The sequence below is a fragment of the Lytechinus pictus genome, chromosome 10 (genome assembly GCF_037042905.1).
Source record: "Lytechinus pictus isolate F3 Inbred chromosome 10, Lp3.0, whole genome shotgun sequence".
Lineage (NCBI taxonomy): Eukaryota > Metazoa > Echinodermata > Echinoidea > Temnopleuroida > Toxopneustidae > Lytechinus > Lytechinus pictus.
This window is the reverse complement of record NC_087254.1, coordinates 15741672-15756309: the sequence shown is the minus strand read 5'-3', so window position 1 is coordinate 15756309 and position 14638 is coordinate 15741672.

Here is a 14638-nt window from a genome sequence, read left to right as displayed (position 1 = left end):
AAAAATGCATATATTACCTAACTTATTTGTATTTAGAACATGATATTTTTCGCCTTATATGTATTACTTACATTTGTAATGCAATTTGACCTTTAATGACCAGTGATCCATATATTTGCATTTGAATTGTCATTAGCTTTAATTTGATACCAAACATGACATATTTAAGAGGTATGTAAATAGGTGGGCATAGCCTATAACGTCAATTTTTAAAAATGCCCAAGCGTGCCCAAGTGGCACCCGTCGGATTATTAAAGTAGACACCCTATACTACAACTTTCATAATAAAATTGCATATATACCCAACTTGACGGTCATGTTGTGGTTCTACTTGAATATTACCTATTATGTCAAATCGCAAAGTGAGTCTACGTGTGAGTGAGGTGTGGGAGGGTGGGTGGGGGAGGATTGTGTACTGAATTGGCTACTAAAACTTGTAATTTCTCTTCCTCTCCTTTCTCTTTATTTCTTCTTTACTTTATCCTTTCCTTCTATACTAAGCGTCTCTTTCCTAATCAGTCTCACGGCTAATTGTTTAAGTGTGTATACTTAATACAATAACTTGGTTGTTACTTTATTTATATAAGATTATTATGCACGCCGTGAATATGATAACATTTTCTTGTTTTAGGTGAGATGTGGGGGGGGGGGTCTTTTTTATCTGGAAAATCCTGTTTTTTGTGTGTGTCTGTGTGCTCAGTTTATCAGTTCTACTATTATATGTAATTAATGAGAGTAACATGTATCCTTGCCTTTTCTGGTCACCTCGGTTTTTTTTTCCTTTTTTCAAAACCAAATGTAATGCACGTGCAATGAAATTGAAAACAAAAATAAAAATACATCTTTTCATGTACTAACATCCAGTTGTTAAATGTCATTATGGGATATATATGATGTCATCCAGATGGAAGAGGGGTGGGGTACAAGGTTGTCCCATAAAGAGGAAGTCGACTGATCGAAATAGAAAAGAAAGAAACTATAGATATCATTGTACTGCTGAAGGCTTAAAGCGGTCGGATGAGGCCACATAAATAATTTTTTTTTTGGAAAGGAGAGCCGAGCCGTGAGCAAAGTGGCAATTGAGCAACAATGAAAGCATTCTGTTGTTTTCAACATTCTAAAAGATATTGGGTAAAAGTGCTCCATGAGGGTAATTATGTGTCCAACCAACATTAGGCATTTCTTTTGGGCATTTTCATTTATCATGTGATGAAAATGTTGCCCGTTCTAAAGTAATTGCTGCTTAATTTTAAACCTGACTGGACAAGGATGATAAAAAACGCTAATATTTGACAGTAGTTTCGGAGATAAGACCATGACTCATTTAAAAATACTATTCTGAAAAGAAATCGTCTCGAATTTGAACATGTTACGTGACATCTAAAAGAACCCCTTCTTTTTATTCTTCTTCTTCTTTTTCTTCCTCTTCTTCTTCCTCCTCCTCCTCCTCTTCTTCTTCTTCTTATCATCCCGGTGCCCGGTGTTAATAAGTTCTGTATGTCACTCTGTTTTTTCCTTTACCTATTTCATTTGAGATTAGGTTAGTGCATTTTTTTTTTATTGTAATATATAGAAGTAGGCACTGGCGTAAATCCGTGTTGATGGGTGGGGGGAATGACTGAAATATTTTGGCATTTTTTTTGCAATCATGTTTTTAGATATGCAAGGAATTGTCATTGATATGTCCACAGTGGCGACCGTGGGTCACGGCATTGGGGGGGGGGGGGCACAAGCAAAATTTTTGAATAACTGAGTGAGTGACCTAATAGAGACATTTTAAGGACAATGTCATTAAACGGATATGTATCTCACTGATCAAATAATGCGAGCGCGAAGCGCGAGCTGAAATTTTTTTATATTCACACCTAAAAAGGGACATTATAATAAAATTTGTGTAATCATGATAGGTACCTGTCTCGCTTAACAATGCGAGCGCGAAGCGCGAGCTGAAAACTTAGATAATTCAGACCTGAAGTGGGGCATTCTAAGGTTTCTTTGTAGGAATTAACTAGGACCATACGTAATTCAATATCCAAATGATGCGAGCGCGAAGCGCGAGCTGAAAATTTTTGATATTCAGATCAGAAGAAGGGACATTTTAAGGACTGATTTTAGGAATTCATGAAGAGCAGACATATCTCACAAATCCACTAATGCGAACGTAATCACGGACGGGAAATATTTCATATATACGAAGACCTTAACATGGGGCAATCACTTTTGAGTCATGAAAAAGAAGCATATGTCACTACATAAAACAATGATAACTCAAGTGCTAGGAAATATATTTGGTTTATATTGACTTGAAAACGGGATGTTTTAGTACAACAGGATTATATATCTCGTTAAACAGACAATGCGAGCACCAGGAACAATGAAGACGTAGGCCCTGGGCAAATTATGTTTCATAAAGTTATGATAAAAATGTTTCTTATGTAATGTAACTTAACATAGTTATAATATAATATAACATTCTAATGAATAATATTTTCTTCTTTCCCACTACGTTTCACTTCCTTTCTCCCTCTTTTCCCCCTTTCCCCGTTTTTTTTTTTGGTCAGCCGATGGGGGGGGGGGGGATGTGCCCCCAAGTCCCCCGTAGTTTCGCCACTGTATGTCCATATGGCAAATACCCCTCCAATATTATTATCTTTTTTACCCCATGATGGTTTAATGGTTTTATTAGAGATTACATTCAACAAATTTTTGACATTCCATCTTAATCCCTTCCCAAAGACCCCAACATTGATGAATTGGAAGAAACGGGGGTTTCTCTTCAATGTTATAATAAGGACATAAGTATTTCGTTTGGAAATGGTGAACTGGCTATTTATTTGCATTTTATGATTCAATAATATTATTTTATTTGTTAAGCGGTATTTTTGGAGGAATTTTCACCAATAAAACAATTATCTCTTGTGATTTTTTTTTCATTTCTTTCGTAAAAAGTGGGGGGATGTTTGTACAGGCCATCCCCCCCTCCTCGAAAAGTGGGGGGATATATTCCCCCCATCCCCCCGGGATTTACGCTAGTGGAAGTAGGAGAAAGACGAGGAGTATTATAGTAATAGTAGCAGATCCAGCGGCTGAACTAGTGTTCGCAATTATAGAACCAATATTGTCATCAATACTATCATCATCATCATCATCATCATCGTCGTCGTCGTCATCATCGAAATCATCAATAAAATCCACAACAACAAACATTGGTCATTTTTCTTAACATTTTATATCATTTTGATAGCAATCTGGTATAATATGAAAGTTCTAAACAGGTTGCATATAATGATTGATGTACAGATGGCAGATAAAGAAGTTCAAAACACTACTACAAAACCCTTTGTACTTTTCATCATGTTTACACTGCAACTAATTAAAGACGCCTTTTATGATGTACTTAATGATGTCTAAACTCAAGTACAACTCCCCCGGAGCGAAAAAAAATTATACCTATATAAACACATTACTGTTTGGCACTGTAAGTGTGTTGTTTAAATATTGAGAGCTGTAGTAGGCGCGAATTACTATTTTCCACAATATATAGCTACCGAGCTCAAAAGTTTGATTATTCGTGAATCCGGGATGTGAATTCAGTTTTATAGATAGTGAAGCGAAAGAAATAGTTCAATGAATTTGACGTCATGATGAAAACGACTGAACAGAAAGAAAAAAACACTGATCGAGGTCGTGAAAGGTGTTTTCTATATTAGGTAAGAAGGCATACAATGACGTGATAATTTAGATTTCTGACGTCATTAGGCCCTTCATTTTAAACCAATATCTAGATACAGTTTCTGATCAGAATATATATCGATGCAATGATAATGTTAGTGAGACATGTTCATGAGTAGGCCTATATAATTTTCTTCTTATTTTGGTGAGGATCAATTACGATTTTTTCCCCCGTATATATACCTAGACCATTTGCATAATTGATATGAAATCGGATGAAATGTCAATCGGAAGAAAAGGCGTATATGTTTAATTGCATTGAAGTGAATGAACGATAAATAATGTATATGCACGTAATTCGCAAATTAAAATGAGTGTAAATGGTGGGAATGTGGGATCCTATTCTCTTGATCACCATGATCAACTTCTGTCCCTACAGTGCATCTACCCCCCCCCCCTCGGCCCTGCCCTATATACCAACCCACCTTCGCCCCTAGCTCCCTCCTCCTCTCCCTACATAACACCTACACCCTCTCTGTATCTCTCCCGTTCTTTCTCTTGCTTTCTATTTCTATCCATCACTTAATTCTCTTTCCATTCGATTCCTACTTAATACACTTCCGCCTGTCTCCCTGTGAGGTGACACGACATTTGCTCCTGCGGCAATTGCTCCGGGCATAACTTCGTCAAAAATGTAGGGTTAGGGTTGCATTAGGGTTTTATGTTAGGTTTAGGGTAGGGTACAGGAGCCGCGGAACGGTTTTCAAAGTGGGGGGGGGGGGCTGAGCCAAAAGTGGGGGGCTGACCATGCAAAAAATCACAATCATATGGTAATCTTTACGTTTTTGTACACGGATTTTGAAAAAAAGTGGGGGGGGGGGGGGGGGGCTGAAGCCCCCCAGCCCCCCGCTTCCGCGGCCCCTGGGGTATGGTGTCAAACCCAGAGTTGAAGTTGGTCATTCGATTGGTGCGTGGAATTACGACCAGAGCAATATTGTCGCCGGAACAACCAGTGACATGGCACCATCTGTGAAGCTCATAAGCAATGTCACGGGAAGTGAGTGTGTGTGCGTGTGTGTGTGTGTGTGTGGGGGGGGGGTCTGTGATTTCTGTTTATTAGTACGTGGAGTTGATAACGACATTTAACGAGTTGGTTTTATAAAAAAAAAAAGGTAGATGATGAGTATAAAAAGTGGAGGTCTGCGACGCGTCCATGCATGATGGTGTAAACCTGTTGACCTTCTTATCCACCCCCGCTGCTTTTCAACCTACAGTATATACCGCCCCAGATACAGATACAGACGTATTCATGTTCTCTCTACAAATGTTTATCTTTTACACATGTGTGCATTTCCTATTCTCGTTTTCGAAACGTGTATAGAGTATTGTTAACAATAAAATGAATAAAAGGATAATGGGTTGATAATGATAAAGGGGATAGGGACTTTCCCGTCGTTTTACCTTGCTCTGAAATGGCACAGTTGCATCTGCAGATCAGGAAGCTTATGAACTGCATTTTCGATCGGTGTGACTGTAAAAATAACAACTAAGCTTTTCTTTTAAGTGGGGAACGTTGCCCGATTGTTAATGCCTACTTTGTATTCGCAAAATAAAGGACAGTACGGCAGGCCGTCATGACGTGACAACTAGACATTCGACCGGGGAATTGTTAGTGGGATTCGTGATTCGACTCATTCGAATTCTGAGAATAGTTGCGGATGTAGGATCCCAATGATATCGAGAGTTTGTGTAACAATATCCCCACTCTTATCAAGCTACCAATGTGAGATGAATTATCTTCAGTGTATTCTTAATTGAATAGCGCATAATGTTTTATTTTTGTGCAATAAGAGATCTGCTCGGAGATTATAAGTTGGTTCAAACAAAGAAAAGTATCAAAACTCCGCGTGGACAATAATATTTTAACGAATTTTCGCCCATAGGGCTTTGTCAAGTTATCAAGTTAGTCATTTTGTCAAGCTATAGGGCTTCGTCATATATATACAGTGCGTCCCAGAAAAAACGAAACCGAGATTTAGCGATGATTTATCATAACTTAATCACAAATAAAATAGACAAATGACCTACCAATGTAAAGCTTAGAATCTCCTCTTTCATCTGATATTACTTAGATTATTTCTCCTTCACGCATGAGTGAGCAAAAACAATTTGAAGAGGGGATACCAAAAAGTCATTTGGCGGGTTGTATCTGGCTTTCTAAAGGAAAACCACATTTTTAAAAAGTTCAATATCTGCTCTTTAATTTGATACCTCAATTACAGAAAATGGGCTAGAAATAACAAAGTTCTGGTTATTTGAAATAAGGCTTGAATTTCCATAATTTCATAAAATGAAGAGGTTTTACAGGCTAGCGTTCAAACTCACTGACACTCCGTTTTGTTTACGATCAGCCATGCATTAAGTCTTTTGTTAACCATGCGATAGCTTCTGTGGGAAACTGGTGAAAACAGTTTATTTAATGAAATTATGGAAATTCAAACCTGATTTCAAATAACCAGAACTTTGTTATTTCTTGACCATTTTCTGTAATTGAGGTATCAAATTAAAGAGCAGATATTGAACTTTTAAGACATGTGATTTTCTTTTTGAAATTCAGATACCCCCCGCCAAATGAGTTTTTGGTATCCTTTCTTCAAATTGTTTTTGCTCGCTCATGCGTGAATGAGGAATAATTTAAGTAATATCAGATGAAAGAGGAGATTCTAAGCTTTACATTGGTAGGTCATTTGTCTATTGTATTTGTGATTAAGTTATGATAAATCATCGCTAAATCTCGGTTTCGTTTTTTCTGGGACGCACTGTATATATATATATACATATAAACCCCCCAAAAAAGTTGGGAAATCTGAGTTTGGCCATTAATTTCTCCCAACTTCCAATTTTAAATAATGCATATTTGATACCATTCAAAAGATCATTTATTTCTCTTTAAAATGATACCATGCTTGTTATGATCATGCCATCACGAAAAGAGCAGGATTCAAAAGTGTTGGATAAGGTCTGAATTGAAAAGCTGCAAAACGAGCAGAAAATAGGGTCAATACAGAACATGATTCTTTTGTCTGTGTCAATAGAGATGAAAATCCATTCAAATCAAGCCCCTGCTTCTTCATTTTTAATGTTTTGTTGTGGTTTATGTAGTGATGGTTCTATGAGATAACATGGTTTGAGTCGTGGTTTGAAATACCCATGCATGTTTGTTTGTTGTTATGTGTTTGCTTGTGCAGAGGTGTGTTTGATTCCATGTTAATGTTGATGTAAAGGTGCATGAAAACAATTAAAGGAAACCGCTGAGAAACTCACTCATCACCACTGAAAAAAAGGGAACAGTGACTTTCAATATTGTGTCATTTTGCAACTTTTGAATTTTGACCTTGCCCCACATTTCAAGGCACTGCACCTCCATGTGAACCATAATCATATCATGTAGGGTATCATGTTAAAGAGAATTAAATGATATATTCATTGATATTTATTTACACATTGATATTTACTAACACCGAGGAGGGATTATCGATCAAAGTCAGATTTCCAAACATTTTTGAGGATTATATATATATATATATATATATATATATATGTATATATATATATATATATATATATATATATATATATATATATATATATATATATATGATTAAGATTATTATTTCATTGCTTCTATTATTATCAATGTGATTATCATTTTTATTATTATTAAAATTATCATTATCATCATCATCGTCATTGTCATTACTATCATCACAACCATCGTTATCGTCACATCATTTTTGTGTTGTTTTGTTTTGTGAAGTAATGGAAAAAAAATATTTGAAAGAAAAAATGGGGGACGGGCATGACCACCCCCCCCCCATCCGTAAGTCAGTGACACAGGAATTTTTTTCTCCTCATGAGCTTACCCCCCGGACAACTACCCCCAAAAAAGAGGGGGAAAGAAAAAAGGATCGGAAAAAACATGGAAAAGATATGTTATCATGACGAAAAAAAAATTCATGAATCAAACTCGACTTTTGGTCATCTGGCTACGCCCCTATTAACAAAGCAATGCATGTTAAATAACAATTATCACGGTTAGGATTAGAATGTAATCAATTAATCTTTATATTAATTATTGTCAGAAATCGAAACTATTCGATCACGTCTAATATGTCACTTTTATTTCTATTACTTTCAAATCTTCTAGATATATCGAGTCTTAATTTTCAAGCTTGGCCTTCAAAATAACAACACATAAAGTCCAGTTGCACACCCCCCACACTCTCTCACACAAATGTATACTATATATGTATATAGTAATACATAAAAGCCTTCTGTATAGTTGATATCTTATAATTGTGCTAGATCTTCAAAAGATTGATAGAAACTGTATTTCCTTAAGACCGTGTGAACCATCGTTTGAAACGTAAAACTGTACGAGGAAGGAACTACAAACTTCAAATGCCATTTGCCAGATTTATCTCGCGGAAATAAAATATTGTGAATGCATATTGTCGACTTCCCGAGGAAATTTGATGATCTAAACCTGGACAACCAGAAAAGGGCACTATTATAAAGATAAAGATCACATCAATGACATTATCCTGAATACATCACAACTAGAGCCTCAACTAACGTTTATTCTTATGCTCATAATTCCACTTTTCTGGAGTACCAATGATAAAGTACAATATCCTCCAAAAGTCGGTGCTCTCTTAAGTATAAGCACAATTCACCAAATAGGTTTGGATGAGACTAGTGCATCAATACGTTTATTCCCAGTCCGTATAACGTCAATTCGTCAAATTGCCAACTAATCTACTATCATTTGGTCTACCATCAGTTCGTCCACTCACCACATGGTCTACTTTCATTTAGTCCAATGCCATTCTGTCTAATAACCAGTTGGTCCAATAGCCATTTAGTCCATATACCATTTGGTCTAATTAAACTAAAGTGTTAATTGTGCAAAATAAAGGAAAAGAAAATGGGTATTAGACGATCTGGTTATTAGACGAAATGGTAATAGACGAATTGGTGATTAGACGAAGTGATTATTGGACCAAATGGCTATTCGACCAAATGGTTGTTAGACGAAATGTTGATGGACGGAATGGCATTAGACTAAATGAAGGTAGACCACGTGGTGAGTGGACGAGTTGCCAGTGGACGAATTGGCAATTTACCCATCAGTCTTGTACCTTGTCAAAGGTCAGAGCCGCGTCTTTTTGCGCGGGAATTCCGCAAGCGACATTTCATTCTTAAAATCGTTATGTTATAGAAAATACAACTTTGTTTATTGTTTGGTTTTTAAAATATTTTGTTATGCACTATGTATTTTCTTCGTAATTTTGTATAAAATTAAGAAGTTGCAGAAACAACAAATGAAATGAAAAAAAAATATTACAAATCCTCATTTTTCACCAGAAACAAAGCCATAAGGAACGCGGGAAAGTCACTATAAAAAAGACGCACTGTCTTTATGGCGAGATTCCATGCTAAAAGACTTTGGACAAAACGCCTGTTGCAATAAAAAAAAAGAATGTGATCGAGGTGATAGAGTGATTATGAAGAAGGGGGGAATTTATTATATTATACTGTGGCAACTAACCTGCTTTCTTGTCTCGGGTGGGATACTTTGTCTCATTATTTATGATCTGTGTGTCGCTCTCGTCTAGGAGTCTCTCACTCCTGAACTTATCAAAGTAACGATCCGGTCGAAGAACCCGGGTCAACTCATATCGATGCTCTTCCAAATCGTCTTCCCATTTCGGATCCATGGGGGCTTTTAGTTTGGCTTGTTCTGATCTGGGGAGAAAAAAAAATCGAAATTGTACATGATTAACACCATCAAATATAAAACATGTAGAATCAAACAACAAATAAGTGAAAATAAAAAATAAATTCCACCAACAAAAGTTAAAATCGACCACACGATCCCAAAAATGGTGACATTATTCGCTACCAATATGTAGGCGACACAGTCCAATGTCGAAAAGACGGCATTGTCCGCCACCGTGAAGGCAAATCACTCATTTGTCGGAAAGACGACGACGTAGCCACTATGAAGGCGACACAGTCCCATGTCAGATAGGCGACGTTGTCTGTCACCATGTAGGTGACATTATTCGCTACCAATATGTAGGCGACACAGTCCAATGTCGAAAAGACGGCATTGTCCGCCACCGTGAAGGCAAATCACTCATTTGTCGGAAAGACGACGCCGTAGCCACTATGTAGGCGACATAGTCCCATGTCGGATAGGCGACGTTGTCTGTCACCATGTAGGCGACACAGTTCCATGTCGGATAGACGACGTTGACTGCCACCGTATAGTTGACACAGCCAAACGGTTCGACACAGAAACGGTTCGAGTGCCCTAAAGACATGACAGACGTTATGCGACGCAGTTCCTATTCAGCTGAATAACGCCGCCCTAAGGCGCAGATATCAAAATATAAGGGGAATCTCGCAACCACTACACAGACGTTTTCTGGAATGCAGAGAATCCTTTGTGGAAAATTGGTGAATCAAAACACCAGTGTCGTCTTGGAGTCTGGACAAACAATTTTTCGTCAGCTCCGATCTGCTGTCCCGGTTTACCAATGTTCGAGAAATCTATGCCGTTCATTAGCCCGTATTCTGATAGCAGGTTTAACTTAAACCCAGGTTTAAAGTTGTGGTTTAAGTATGGATAGCCAATTGTTACATAAATCACTAACAGTAGATATATCATACTTCAGCTCATTTGGCTCTCAAATCATCCATAATTGTCTAAGAAGTATAAATAGATGATTGTCTTCACCATCGATGAATCAGGAAAGAGAACAGTAAACATAAGAAACATACAACTTAATAAAAATGTTGATACTCTTGGCTTCCCATACTTAAACCACAACTTTAAACCTGAGTTTAAGTTAAACCTGCTATCAGAATACGGGCCAATGTGTTTTGGCGAGCATTCTCAATATATTCTCAACGTTCCAGAACGCGTCTGGGTAGTGGTTGCGAAAACTCGCTTTTTCATTTTTGGGGGAATCAGGGGAGCGTTTCATGAAGGGACTTTGTCCGACAAGTTCTGTTTTATCCGACAATTACCATAGTAACAGCACCTCTCAGCCAATCAGAATTAAGGAAAGATGTCAGATCTGACAACTTGTCGGACAAAAATGTTGATGAAACGCTCCCCTGGTGTACGAAACCTTCCACCCTACATGCCCTACAGGCAAACACAGGAAACCGAGTGTGATATTATATATGCAACAGGTTTATGAGTCATTCAATGGTCCCCGATATCCTGGGTTCGGATCGAAGTCTGGAGCGGTACCGGAAAAGGAAAGTAAGCAATTGGCATGGGTTGAATGAAATTGTGATCGAACTGATTACGGACATCAATGTTGCCAATGGTTTCCTTCCTCATATTAGGTCCTGATTGATTTCTTTCAAAACTTGTGGTCTGCTTTGAAACGATAGTACGTTCACCTGCAATTGATACATGTTTGAAGGTCAGGTTTGATATTGGAGGATATAAGAAGTCTGATGCTGTTCACTTTGCCTTTTTTTCTTTTTTGGATACGACGATATTCACATAAAAATATGCAGTAAAAAATCATGCTGATACTTCATCAATCTAAAATCCTTGTCTGGAATTATAAGGATACTTGCAAAATGAGCTTTAGCATGTTTAAACAAAGCGCGAATTTCGTGCGAAGAGATCTTATACAGTACCGAAGTATGACGTCAGTTGCCAACTTGCCATGGTGCCATGGTGGGCTGGTTCTAAACAGAATCGCGGCTGACGATCGTCTGTACACATTTGTATGACTTTGGCTCGTCTGAAAAATAGGTTGCAAGCGATCAAATTCCGATAACAGCCATTGTGTCCTATGAGAAACACACGCTTTCATTCGGCGGGCTCATTCGTTTAGAACCAGGCTGCCATGACACAATGGAAACTGACGTCATCGCTTCGGTACTATATTGTAGAAGTTCATGAATATGCATTAGAATTCAATTTAGAGGCCTGGGGCCCGTTTCATAAAGCTGTTCGTTAGTTACGAACAACTTTACGCACGACTGGTGATCCTATCTTGTGCTATGTGATGTCCCTGTATAATTGATTTATGACCTAAGAACATGTTCCAGTCGTTCGTAAAGTTGTGCGTAACTTTACGAACAGCTTTATGAAACACCATCCTGGTGAACCTACTGCTTTTTCTACTTTTTTTTCACTTCGTACGTGGCTTAATTTATTCATTGTAATAAGCCAGTTCGTAGTTCCACTCTGCGCATGATCAGAGGAAGGTTATTGGTACTAAAGTGACATGTTGGTTTAAAATTTAATGAGATAAGCACCAACTTTTTTTTTCATTTTTCCCCTTCCACAGGGTTCTTTATTTTCAAAAAGCATAGTCACATTGTATAAACATTTATAATTTTTCAGACAAACAGTAAATAAACATGGTACATACATAATTCATAATACATAGACATGTAGTCAAACTGATTTATTATACAATCAAGTTGTCACAGCCAAAGCAAATTTTGCAAGAAAAATAAGAGATCTGATACATATATCTAAGAAATAAACACTGGTAATAATTACGTTTGTTAATGTGACAGATTGCCAGCTTGTTCGAAAAAGTTTCTGAAACGAAACCATTTCTTTCTGAACTTATTTGCTCTGAAATTTGTTTCATAAATATATTTTTCCATTTCATAATAATGTTTCAAAGCCGACATAATTGTGGTAAATGAAGGTAACTCATTTCTCAATTTGGCTAAGTATATATCTTTTCTTACAATCACCATGACACAGTTAAGAGCATTATTATTTGTACCACAAAATCCAAACAATTTGTTTTCATTCGTTAATACAATCACCTCTCGAGTATTTTGAAATATCCATGATTCTATTCTCGACCATATTACATTAGAATGAGTACAAAGGCAAAATATATGCATAATTGTTTCATCGTTATCAATACAAAAAGTACATTTCATATTTGTTACTATACCAAATTTCAACAGAGAATATTTCATATACAATATTTTTTTTTTAATTTCAATTTGAAACCATCTTATGTTTATACCCATTGTTGCCTGAAAAGGAATCAAACAAAAAGCAACCCAAAGGTCATCTCGAAAACCGAACAGACCTTTCCAGCTGACAAGAGCCTTACATTGTTCAACTTTAAAGTTAAAAAAGAGCGATATATATTTGAGCAACCAACACGTGTTTTCACAACAAGGAATGATTGGTTCAATAGATTTAGTAATTATATGTGAATCTGTGGGAAAATCAGACCTAATCACCTGCTAATTGCGTCACAAAGACCGTAATACTGTAGAAAATTGGTTTGTATACCATAAGCACGTTGAAATTCAAAGTATGGAAAGAAGGTACCATCTGTTCTAAGAATGTCATTAACAAAATGTATTCCTCGTAAATCCCAAGACCTGAAATAGATTGGTTTGTTATTTATTTTTATTCGACGGTTATTCCAGAGAGGCTGACAGGCTATGTCATCAATTAACAATTCAAGCCAGTCTGACCAAGCAAGTAAAACTTCTTTCCAAAATGGATTGTAACTCGTGTCTGCCAATGTTATGTAATAATGTGAGCCCATGTACAAGTGAAAGTTGTGTGTTTGATTTAAGAAAACATTGAACATATGAAAAGTAAAACTGTTTTGAGAATCATTTAAAAATCGTCTTATCCATGAAATCTTCAGAGATTTAGCATGTATGAAAATATCTATCATTTTAACCCCGCCTTTATCATACAGTTGACACATTTGCCTTCTACTTATTTCATCAGGTTTGTTTCCCCATATAAAAGCATGAAATGAACAATTTATATATATCATTATTGCCTGACTTGGTTCTGGAAGTGAAAGCAATAAATAATTCAGTACCTGGATTAGCCCTCTGATACCCAATTTAATTTATGCTCAGGAAGAAGTTGCTTTTTACAAAATCTATTTTTCCCTATCCATATTGCATTAGTTTTGATATATTGACCAATAAAGCACCAACTTTGATGTCTTGATTATTCATATATTCTTTTGAATTGTGTTGTTCATTTAAGTCCACAAAAACGAACAATGCATCCACCACTTGTTGATTATTGTATTGCTGATTTATTTACCTTGTTCACTCGAAAAAAAAGTTTACCCAATATTGGTGAAAAAATGGGAACATGCATGTTGGTAGGGTAAAAAGATACCAAATATTTTGTAAATTTAACGCAGTGTTGCGTTGAAATAGCCCAATATGCGGTAAAAAAAATACCTAGCAAACATGCATGTTCCCTTTCTACCAAATATTTGGTAACATTAAAACTCAGTGTTTTAGAGTGATGATTTATTTTCTTTACTATAAAGAAAAAACAGAACGGAGAGCAATAAGTCTTTCAAAAGGTAGATGGCTGTATGTCTAAAGAACAGTTTTCATATTTCATTAATTCTGAACACAATGGCTACTGATTTCGGATTCAGAATCAATTCCAAATTTTCGCTCCACCGTGGGAATAACTTCCCCCGTCATTTTGTCCTTTATCTATGTTCAACGAAGTTTATCTAAACCATGAATATGACATTCGGATCACAAATATCCACGTGAAATGTAATGATACGATTGATATATCTGATACATAGTAACATAATTGTGGGCGATTTGACATCGTGCTTCGTCAAAAAAAGTTCCGCTGGTTGTAGATGAAAACCATGCAAAGTATGGCCAATGATGTTAGAGAGCAGTTGTTTTCCTACAAAATATGAAATTTTCCATCGTTTATGAACTTCATATATATATATATATATATATATATATATATGTGTATGTGTGTGTATATATATACCACGTGTACTTCGACATTTTTCTATGATCCTTGAGTCAAGTAATTGTTTTCCCCTATTAATGAAATAATGTGAGAAAATTCATGAACACGCCTATACATGACAAA